This window comes from Mastomys coucha, unplaced genomic scaffold, assembly GCF_008632895.1.
Source record: "Mastomys coucha isolate ucsf_1 unplaced genomic scaffold, UCSF_Mcou_1 pScaffold11, whole genome shotgun sequence".
Taxonomy (NCBI): Eukaryota; Metazoa; Chordata; class Mammalia; order Rodentia; family Muridae; genus Mastomys; species Mastomys coucha.
The window spans coordinates 33,241,606-33,251,485 of record NW_022196893.1 but is presented as its reverse complement, the minus strand read 5'-3'; positions in this window follow the sequence as shown (position 1 = coordinate 33,251,485).

Sequence of the window (9,880 nt, the reverse complement as noted above, 5' to 3'; positions counted from 1 at the left end):
AGGTGGGAGGTGGCAGGTGGCAGGTGGGAGGTGGCAGGTGGCAGGTGGGAGTTGCTCAGAGGCTTCTTCCCCCAAGAAGAGGATGTAGCCTGTGGGTAGCTTCAATGGGAAGCCAGAAGCTGCAATGGTCGTAAGATGGCTCTCTATAAGAAAAGTTGGCTGGATCTGTGTGCCAGATAGAAAGGAGAGGAAAGATGCCCACAAGACATTTGGGTGGTGCAGGTAATTTTTAGTTCTTTGTTGAAAGGATAGGTACCCATGATGCCTTGCACCTCTCTGTGTCACTGTTCTCACTCCTCCCACTTCTGCTGGAGGACACCTGACACTCCCTGCCAATCCATTATCAGAAAAATGGTGCAACTTAGTCAACTTGTGACCTTCTTCCCAGGTTCAGGTGGAGGGTGTTCCCACCCTTCCCATGGCCCACGCCCAGTTTCCAATCTGTCAATATAGGCCCTGCTCGCTCTGTCTAGGCAGAGTGGAGTGTCCTCTGCTGGTGCACAGGTGTCTTTACACGTAGACACTGCTGCCTGGACTAAGCTGCACAAGGCAGAGGCTTTTGGAACAAGGAGGGAAGATGCTGTGGTTGGAACAGTTCAGGAGGATTCTTGGCAGTGATTATGAGACACTGTGGCCGAGTCCATTCCTTACTCTCTTCTCACATCCTTCAGATTCCCTCTCTCATTCTTGTATGTGTACTACACCAGAAATGAGTGTGGTACACATACATATGTGCAGGCATTTTCTTATGCACATGAGATGAAAATATGGAACTCCTTTAAAAAGGAGTTCAGTCTTTGGCACGGGTTGCTTGGTTTAACTCTGCTCAGGTTCCTGCTATGTACCCAGAGTGGCTTAAAAGCTTGCAGATGGGGACTGTAAAGAAGTTGACAGTTGGGGGCTCTGCCTGCTGCTGGTCCTCCACTGCCACACTCTTCCGTATGGCTGTAGAAATGCTCTTGCCGTCTTAGCAGGACACTTAGAGAACAGGGATGGAGGTGGCCCATCTAAGGTTGTTAGGGCCTATTGCTTACCCCAGTCTAAAAACTTCACAAACAACATAATAATAACATGAAGGAAGGCAGAAGGGAAGGAAAAGCCGCCTCTTAAAAAAATGATTGTTTCTAGCTTGTTCTTGATGCTGCAGCTGTAACTGCAGACTAGGTACAACTATTAGGAGGTTTAAAATAGGTATTTTCAGCCAGGTGCAATGCCAGCTACTCTAGACACAGAGGCAGGAGAATTCCAGTTCAAAGCCAGCCCAGGTAACTTAGAGAAATAGTAAGCAGAAAGTTGGGGGTGGTGAAGCTCTTGCTTGATGTGTGAGGGTATATTCTATTCGTAGTACCCTAAAAAAAATAACATTTTGGGGCCTATAGAGATAACTCAGTGGTTAAGATCACTGGTTGCTCCCTTAGAGGATTCAGGTTCAGTTCTCGGCACCTACATGGCGGCTCCCAGTCATCTGTAACTCCAGTTCCAGGGGACCCAGTGCTCTCTTCTGGTCCTTGTAGACACCAGGGATGTAAGTGGTATATAGACAAAATGCACAGACAAAACACTCATAAACATAAAGTAAAATAAAATAAGTGTAAAGAATTTTAAAATGACCTTTTATTCAAGGCCCAAACAAATGCCACAATTCCTGTGAACCCGTCAGATAAGAAAGTGTCCCTTCCTGCCCCACTTTAACCTGCCCACACTTCAGTGTTTGAGACATGGTGCGGCCGTCACCTGAGTGATTTGGGAGGCCCTAAGTGGGTGGCAGGGTCATGCTTTATTTATTTCTGATTCTTTTAAAATACGTTTAAAATCACTAAAAAGGCAGCACATGGGGTCTTTACTTTTCAAACCGTCTCAGGGACAGAATTGTGTCCTAATGAAATACATTCCATGGTCTAAAACAAGACCATTGCTTTCCTAGCTATCCAGCACATGGCTGGACAGTGCTTCCTGTGCAGGGCTGAGCTTGGGGTGGATGGGGGAGGGGAGGGCCCAGCAGGAGAAGCGATGACATTTGCCTTTCCTGGGATTGGAGAGGTCCCTAGGGCCATTCCTGGGGACCCACCAAGAAGAGGAGACTAGTTATCTAGAAAGAGCCGAGAGAGCTAATATTTCCAGAAATTGGGGGTCAGGGCAGGGAGTTGGGGGTGTGTAGTAAGTTACATAATCATTTATTAATGGGGAATTTGTTGTGGGCAAAGTGGGTGCTTCAGTGGTGGCAGATCTGAGCAGGGAAAGGTGTGTCAGTGTTGTGTGGCAATCTTTGAAGAGATGCTACACACATGCACATACACACACACTCACACGCACCTATATTTTCTCTCTCAGGGCAGGGAAAAGTGTGTTAGTGTTGTGTGACAGACTTTGAAGAGATGCTACACACACACACTTACACTCACACACACACTTACACACATACACATTTTCTCTCTCATACATACACTCACACACACTCACATGCAATCACATTTTTCTCACACATATTGACACATACATATACTCTCATACACTCATACATACTGATACACAAAGTCACATGCATATACTCTTACACACTTGCATACATATTCAAATATACACTCACAATACAATATACTCTCACACTTGCTCATACATATACACACTCAAAAACACACACACACACAGTCAAATACATATTCATACACATTCATACACATACAGTCACATAACCACATACACTTACATACACTCAAGCACATTCACACTCATACACTCACACACACTCGCATACTCACATGCACTCACCCATACATTCCCATACACCTTCTCTCACACACAAGCTCAATGAACACATCACACACACACACACACACACACACACACACACACATACACACACACACACACAGAGTCCAGGAGCTCTTTTGGGGTCACCAACAGGAGTATAAATGAAGAGTCACTCATAAGGAGCCAGCAGGGATAATTAAAAGGCAGCACAGCCACCCAGACACAGCTCTTTCCACAGGCCACTCCACACCTGAGCTCTCCACAGGCCACTCCACACCTGAGCTCTCCACAGGCCACTCCACACCTGAGCTCTCCACAGGCCTCTCCACACCTGAGCTCTCCAAGCATCTTTCAGCTTGGCTGACTGAGTCTTTCTCCCACCTCTTGTTTACTCCCTTTTATTCAGTTGGTAGGAGCCCTCAAGAGTTCCAGCTTCTATTGCCCAGGGAGACCTGACTTTTGCTTACCTCCTATTTACCATCAGAGGCTTTAGAGACTCCCCTCTTCATTGGGGCCAATGCTTCAGTTTGGAAGGAGTGCTGCCATTCTGAGGAACATGCCATGTAACAGTTAGGTCAGGATGGCCTAGCCTCTGAGGCCATTTTCAGGGTGGTGTGAGGGCCTTCACCTTGATTTTTACTAGAAAGGTAAGCAGAAGGCCTTTGTGCTTTGGCCCCAGTCATGGGTAGGTGCTGTCAGCTTTGCTGACAAAGGAGTGAACACCTTTTGGGGTGGTAATCTTGGGGTCATTGTTGCTCATTTTCTTTGTGTGCATGTGTGTGTATGTGTGCATGTGTGTGTGTGTGTGAGTATGTGCATGTGTGTGTGCGTGTGTGTGCATGTGTGTGTGTGCACGAGTATGTGCGTGTGTGTGTGTGTGTGTGTGTGTGTGTGTGTGTGTGTGCACTAGAAGCCAGCTTGGGATTGTTTCTCAAGCACTGTCTACCTTGTGTTTTTGAGATAGAGTCTCTTTCTGGAGCCATTGGCTCCCTGAGTAGAATAGGCTGGCCATTAAAGCGCATACCACCACTCTTGGCTTTCTACCTTGGTGCTGAGCATTGAATTCCGGTCTTCATACCAACCTAACAGACACCTCACTAACTGAGCTGCCTCCCTATCCTTGCCAGTCCTTTAAAAAAAAGAATTCCATCAAGTTCACCCAATACAGGAGATGAATGTTAGCCACACAGAACATCTAACTTGAGTTGAAGACACCCTGCCCAGATTCTACTGTCATGACAGATGCCCATGCAAGATACCTCTGCAGGTACACCAAAAACAAACAAACAAACAAACAAACAAAACAAAACACGAAAAACAAAACAACCCAAGCTGGAGTTAGTTGGTAAAGGAAAGTGGCAAGGTCATGGGGTCCTGGCTGAGAACCTACATGGGACCTTCTCACATCTGTCTATTGGGAATGTAACTACAAACTTAGTTCTTGCCTGGGCCAGGCCTGGGCAGAAATGTGGTACTGTCATCTGCTAACAAACCAAACCTGTCCGTCTTTATGCAAGTGCTTCTTCATCTCAGAGTTCCCTTCCTCTTCCGTGCATAATACTTCTCCATCCTTTGAAAACAAGCTCACGGGTTTCTCCTTCTCTGACTCTTATATCACCTTTTCTATCTCCATTTTCTTGTTCCTGGTAGGTATGTCTGATGATGTACCAGCTCATGAAGTGTGGCCGGGTGCCTCTGCTTTTAGCTGTATTCCATCACATCAGCTTGGGTGACTGTTTTTATGCCACCACACAGGTTAGAAAATACTCCAAACCAGGGTTTTCCTCCACCAGAGACCAGCTGTTAACCCCCGACCAGCACACTGTCTCCACACTGTGCATCTGCATGGTGTTCTTGCTCATGAGTCTTTCACCCAAAACTAATGGATTTCTTGTGGAGCGAATCGTGTCTCCATCTTTTCATCCCAAGAATATGGCAGAGTGTGCGTTTTCCTACATGGGAGCAGAGGATGCTTGTTGTACAGTGACTGGAGCAGACCAGAACCAGAGGGAGAGATAACATCGGCACAGGTCAGGGTCCACTAGTCCAGAAGAGAGCATGTCTGGGTTGGGTCTTGGAGGGTAGGTCATGGTCTTGGGTGGAGGTGGGATGGGTGAGTAGGATCTCAGGCATTCCTCATCCCAAAAGTAGAGCCCATAAGGCTGTCTGTAGTCTGGATGGTTACCACCTTTCCATCCCAGATTTATGTGCCTGTTTATCCCCAATTATAAGGAATGGTAGAAGAGGCATGGGAGGCAAGGCCTAGGCTTAGCTTTCTGTTTCCAAATCCTACATGGTACGTCTCACATTCCCTCTTCTACTCTTTACACAATATGGTCACTGGTTGATCCCTTCATTATCAGGTGTAAGTTTCTTGTGATGTCAGCAGAGTTGATTTTCTCTTATCCCATACCTGGAGATGCTGAAAGAACATTCCAGGCAAGAGAAGAACATGATTTCTATCTCTGTGTCCCAGAAGAAAGAATGAAATGATTCGATGGTGAAGTCACCTACCTGATCAGCATACTGTGAAACAATTGGGTGTCTTCATCCCCGCTGTGCTAACTCCTAAGGTGTGCTTGCATTAGGAAAAGCCCTTTGAGCTCCCAGGGGAATGCGCTGGTTTGTGGCTCTATCTCCTCATCCATCCTCTCTTGACAGTTGATAGAAAGGGTTTCCATGGTGAAGACATCAGCCGTGGAGGCAAGGGGGTGTGCCGTCACAAGGCTACCTCATCGGTACTTGTGGCCTGCCACGTGCCACTACAGAGAGGTGCATGCTTAGCATGCTTAGCAGGAGCAGGGAGTAAAGCTGTCACCAGCCTACGACTGCTCAGGCAGGGTTGGGCTCCTGAACACAGTTCATCAGCCCCCCTCTCGGCCCATCGACAGGGAAGCCGGTAGGAAGATGCGGCTGATCTGGTTCCCTGACAGCCCCAAGGGAAGGAGCACTGCAATGAAAGATTTAGACAGTTGTGAAGAACTCAACTGTATGCTTCCTCTTTTCCATCATTACGTGTAATTGAGTGTTGACTGCAGTGTTTATTAGGCCCCTGCCTTTGGACTCCCTAGCCTTTGTTCTGGCTATGAAATTAGTAATCCTGGGCTGGTGTAGCCTGGTGATGGAGCAGCTGGGCTGGGATCCTGCCTTGTCAGGGACATCAATCAGTCTGTCTATCTGCCTGTCTGTGTCTCTCTCTCAATTGAATTTTTATTGAAGACAAGTTTTTCCTAGAATTAAAATCCTTTTGATACCTTTCTTAGTGAGCCAGGGTCTTGCAGTCCAGCTTCACAGCACTGGTTGGCTTGGAATTTGCTAAGTAAGACTTCAGACTCACAGAGACTGGTGGAGATTAAAACCATGCCCAGTTTTTGTTTTTGTTGTTGATTTTTTGTTTTGTTTTGTTTTCTCTCTCTTAAATTCTTCTCTTATGGATTACATCTCGACCACAGTTTCTCTCTCCTCCCTTTTCCAAGTCTCTCCTTCTCACCTCCTCTCTCCCCCAGACGCACCCCACCTCCATCCCCCCTCCCCACCCCCAGCACCCCACCTCCATCCCCCCCTCCCCACCCCGAGAAAAGAGCAGGCCTCTCAGGGACATCAACCAAACCCAGTATAACAAGGTACGGTCAGAGACACCACAAGAACACTGCTTTCAGAATGACTGACTGGGACTCATGGGACTGTCAGAGATCAGGGGGCCTGTAAGGGTCTGACCTAGGCCCTCTGCATCTAAGTTATGGCTGAGTAGCTTGATGTTCCTGTAGAAATCCTAACAGTGGGAGTGGGGTTTGTCTCTGACTTATGCCTGCTTTTTTTTTAATGGATGCTTTTCCTCCTACTGGGTTGCCTAATCCCAGTGTCTTGATGTGATGGTATATGCTTGGTCTTATAGAAGCAGTCTCTTCCCCTGAACTGTGAAGTCAGTGAGCAGCTAAGATGACCAGTCTCTGCCGGTTTCTGAGCTGTCCGAGCAGAGCCCAGAAGGGAGAGAGCCCAGCAAGGGGCAGAACACGTGGCTTTGGTTTTTTGCCCCTCAGCAGGGAGAATTGGGCCAGAGAGGGTGGAGCTGACAGAAGTCGGGCTCCGAGACAGGCAGACATGGAGTGTGTGGTTGGCAGCAGCTCTCTCTGCTCTGGTAGAGGCTCTGCTGGGATGTGAAGGGTTAGTACCGACTGTCATCCTTTCAGAAGGAAGTTGTCAAAGCAAATAACACACGGGGTGACCTGCAGTTGTCATGAAGGCGACTTTGACAAGGTCCTGAGTGTGGGATGAGCTACATTGGGGTTTCTGGGAAGGGCCACTTACTAAGTGGCTAAGAGGTGTGTCCTGCCTATCCTTCTTAATGTCTCAAGTATCCTCCTTTGTGCAGAAATGCTAACGCCTCTGCTTGATCAGTACATATGGTCACCTGTGTTGAGTCATTTTGCACTGTGCTCCATAACATGTGCAGCTAAAATTGGAATAAAAAACTCTTTTAGGAGCAAAAGCTTGGCTGGAGAGGTAGCTCCCCACTTAAGAGTGCTTGCTACTCTTCCAGAGGACCAGAGTTCAGCTCTGAACACCTAACACCCAGATTGGTTAGTTCACAGCTGCCTGTAACTCCAGCTTCAGGAGAAGCTGGCCTCTTCTGGCCTCCATAGGTACCTCCCCAGCATTCTGTGAGAGTTTACACACACACACACACACAGAGAGAATCTTTTTTTTTTAAATCCATTTATTATGAGAAAGTTCACTTCCCAGAATTGCTATACAGTGGGTGGGTATCTGGGACCCCTAGAAAGAAGCCTAGAGCTAGCTGGAATTGGCAAGAAGGGAAGAATGCAAGGATGGTGAGGGCCTGGGAGATGGATAAGGGGTGTCCCATCAGGCAGCAAGATGAAGCCCAGAGAGAGATGTGGGTGTTTCCAGCTTGTTATCACAGTGAGAGCTTCTATAATGTGGGCAAACCATGGGGAAGGTGCTTGGTTGGCGCTGGGAGCAGTGCTGAGTGCTGTAGGCACTACAGTCTCTTAGCTAACCCTGGCATAGTTATCTCCTCTTCACAGGCCAGATGACAAAGGCCAACAAGGGGTAAACAGCACTTGTGAGGGGGCGAGAGGCTTGCAAGCGATGAAGTTGTGCCTTGGACTAGATGTGCAGGGTAGGTACATGTCCTTTATTTAGTAGAACTAGAGGAGGACTTGGGGTAGTGTCCACCCCTCCTGTTAACTCTCCTTCAGACAGTCTGGCCTCGGGACAGCACCACTGCTATGTTCATTAAAGGACCCCAAAGCCAGGATTAGAATCATAGCTAAAGCTCCTAAATCAATAATCCCTCAAAATCATTTCTCCGGGGATATTGCAGGCATTGGAAAAGAAATACTGGGACTAGGGCAAAAAAATAAAAAGCCCCAAATTACAAAGAGAAGCCCTTTTCATTGCTGGGCAACATTATTTCCCATGTCATAGGGGAAATGGAGATCATGACTGCCCACCCTTGGGTGGAAGACAGGTGCCAACATTTGGGACAAAGTTGAAATCTACTTTTCAAGGTAAAGTGAGTACCTGCCAGATCTAGTGTGATGCTCTATGATGAGAGCCACGGGGCCAGGGAGCAGGGCTGGGGGCCAGAGCAGGGCTGTGGGGCCAGGCCAGGCCAGGCCAGGGGCTGGGTCAGGTATGTCTTATAGGTGGAGCATGCTCAGGTGGGAGCTGGGTTCAGTGTCTCAGAGCTCATCTAGGGAGGAAGATTCTGAAGGAACCCAGGAGGCTGTAAAGAGAGTAAGAGATCAGATTTGAGGGAGGAGCTGGGAAAATGTGCTCATCTCTCAGCACTAGCAGTTGGGAGTAGGCAGTGGCTGGCTCCCTGCTTCACAGGTGTTCCTGTCCTTTCCTCTCCTGTCCATCCATCCATCCATCCATTCATTCATTCATTCATGCATGCATTCGTCCAGTGGACCCATGTCGTCTGGAGAACCCTAGCATTCAGGGCTTTGAACTCTGTCTTCCAGCCTTCCCTCAGCTGCCATGACCTCCTCCAGGGATGTTGGGAACTCCCTTTGATGTGGTGGCAGCTGAGCTTTATGCCAGACACCCAAAGCAAGGCTTAGGAGCAATTCAGACCACTATCTCTTCTGTTAACTCTTTGCTTCAGACTGTCACCAGGATCAGGCCAATGCTGTTTTTGTGTTTCCAAATGCAACAGGACAAGGGCCTCTGAAACATGTCCTTAAAACACCCCATGGGTATTTCCTGCTGATGCCACACACCCAACAGGAGGTAAGCTATGCTCTCTCCTCACTGAGAGAAACGATGACAAGACTCCCTGTCTCTTCCAGTTTGTGGTATATGGACTCTTGAGATGCCAAGGAACCAGGGGTCCGCTCTTTCTCCTCACATTCAATCTGACAATTTGCAATTCTCTCTCCTGGTTCTGTGGCCCTAACACTCCCTGCAGCCCCTCCCACTCTGTGCTGGCCCATCCACTGTCTCCACCCTCCAGGGTGTGAGCAGAAACCCAGAGAGTCCAGACACAGCAAAGTTCTTTCTACACGTGTTTTGGTATGTGCTTGGAGAGCAGTGGCCTAGGAAAAGACAACCAATCAGGATACTGCTTGGGCTCTGTCATGTGCTGAAGTTGGTTCTGGGAGCCACAGCCTGGAGCAGTTGGTGAGAAACACAGGGAAGTGAGGGCAGCTCAGGATACAGGCTAACGTATGTAGGTCACAAAGCCAGTGAACATGTGAGATTCCTCCTGTAGGAAAATGTTCCTAGGTCAGCATCCAACTTTGCACAGATCAACCAGAGACTCTGAGTTAGAACCAAGCTGAGAAGTTTGTGGTCTGAGAGCACCACATGCTCATCCTCATTGGCACTTAGGACCTAGGGTAAGAATAAGGGGAAATGAAGGCCAAGCTGTGATAGAACCGAGCAAGGAACATATGCTTAAAGGAATAAAGGCATCTGTCAGGGTTAGCCACTTGGGAAGTGTGGAGTAAAATGGGCTTGGGGAGAGGAAGGGCAGGTTGTAGAGGAAGTTGGGAGGGTGAACACACAATGCCACCAACCATCTGGAGTTCACAAAGGTGCTGGGCATCCTGTGATGAACACCACAAGCAGATGTCCTAGGCATGGACTCCACATGCCT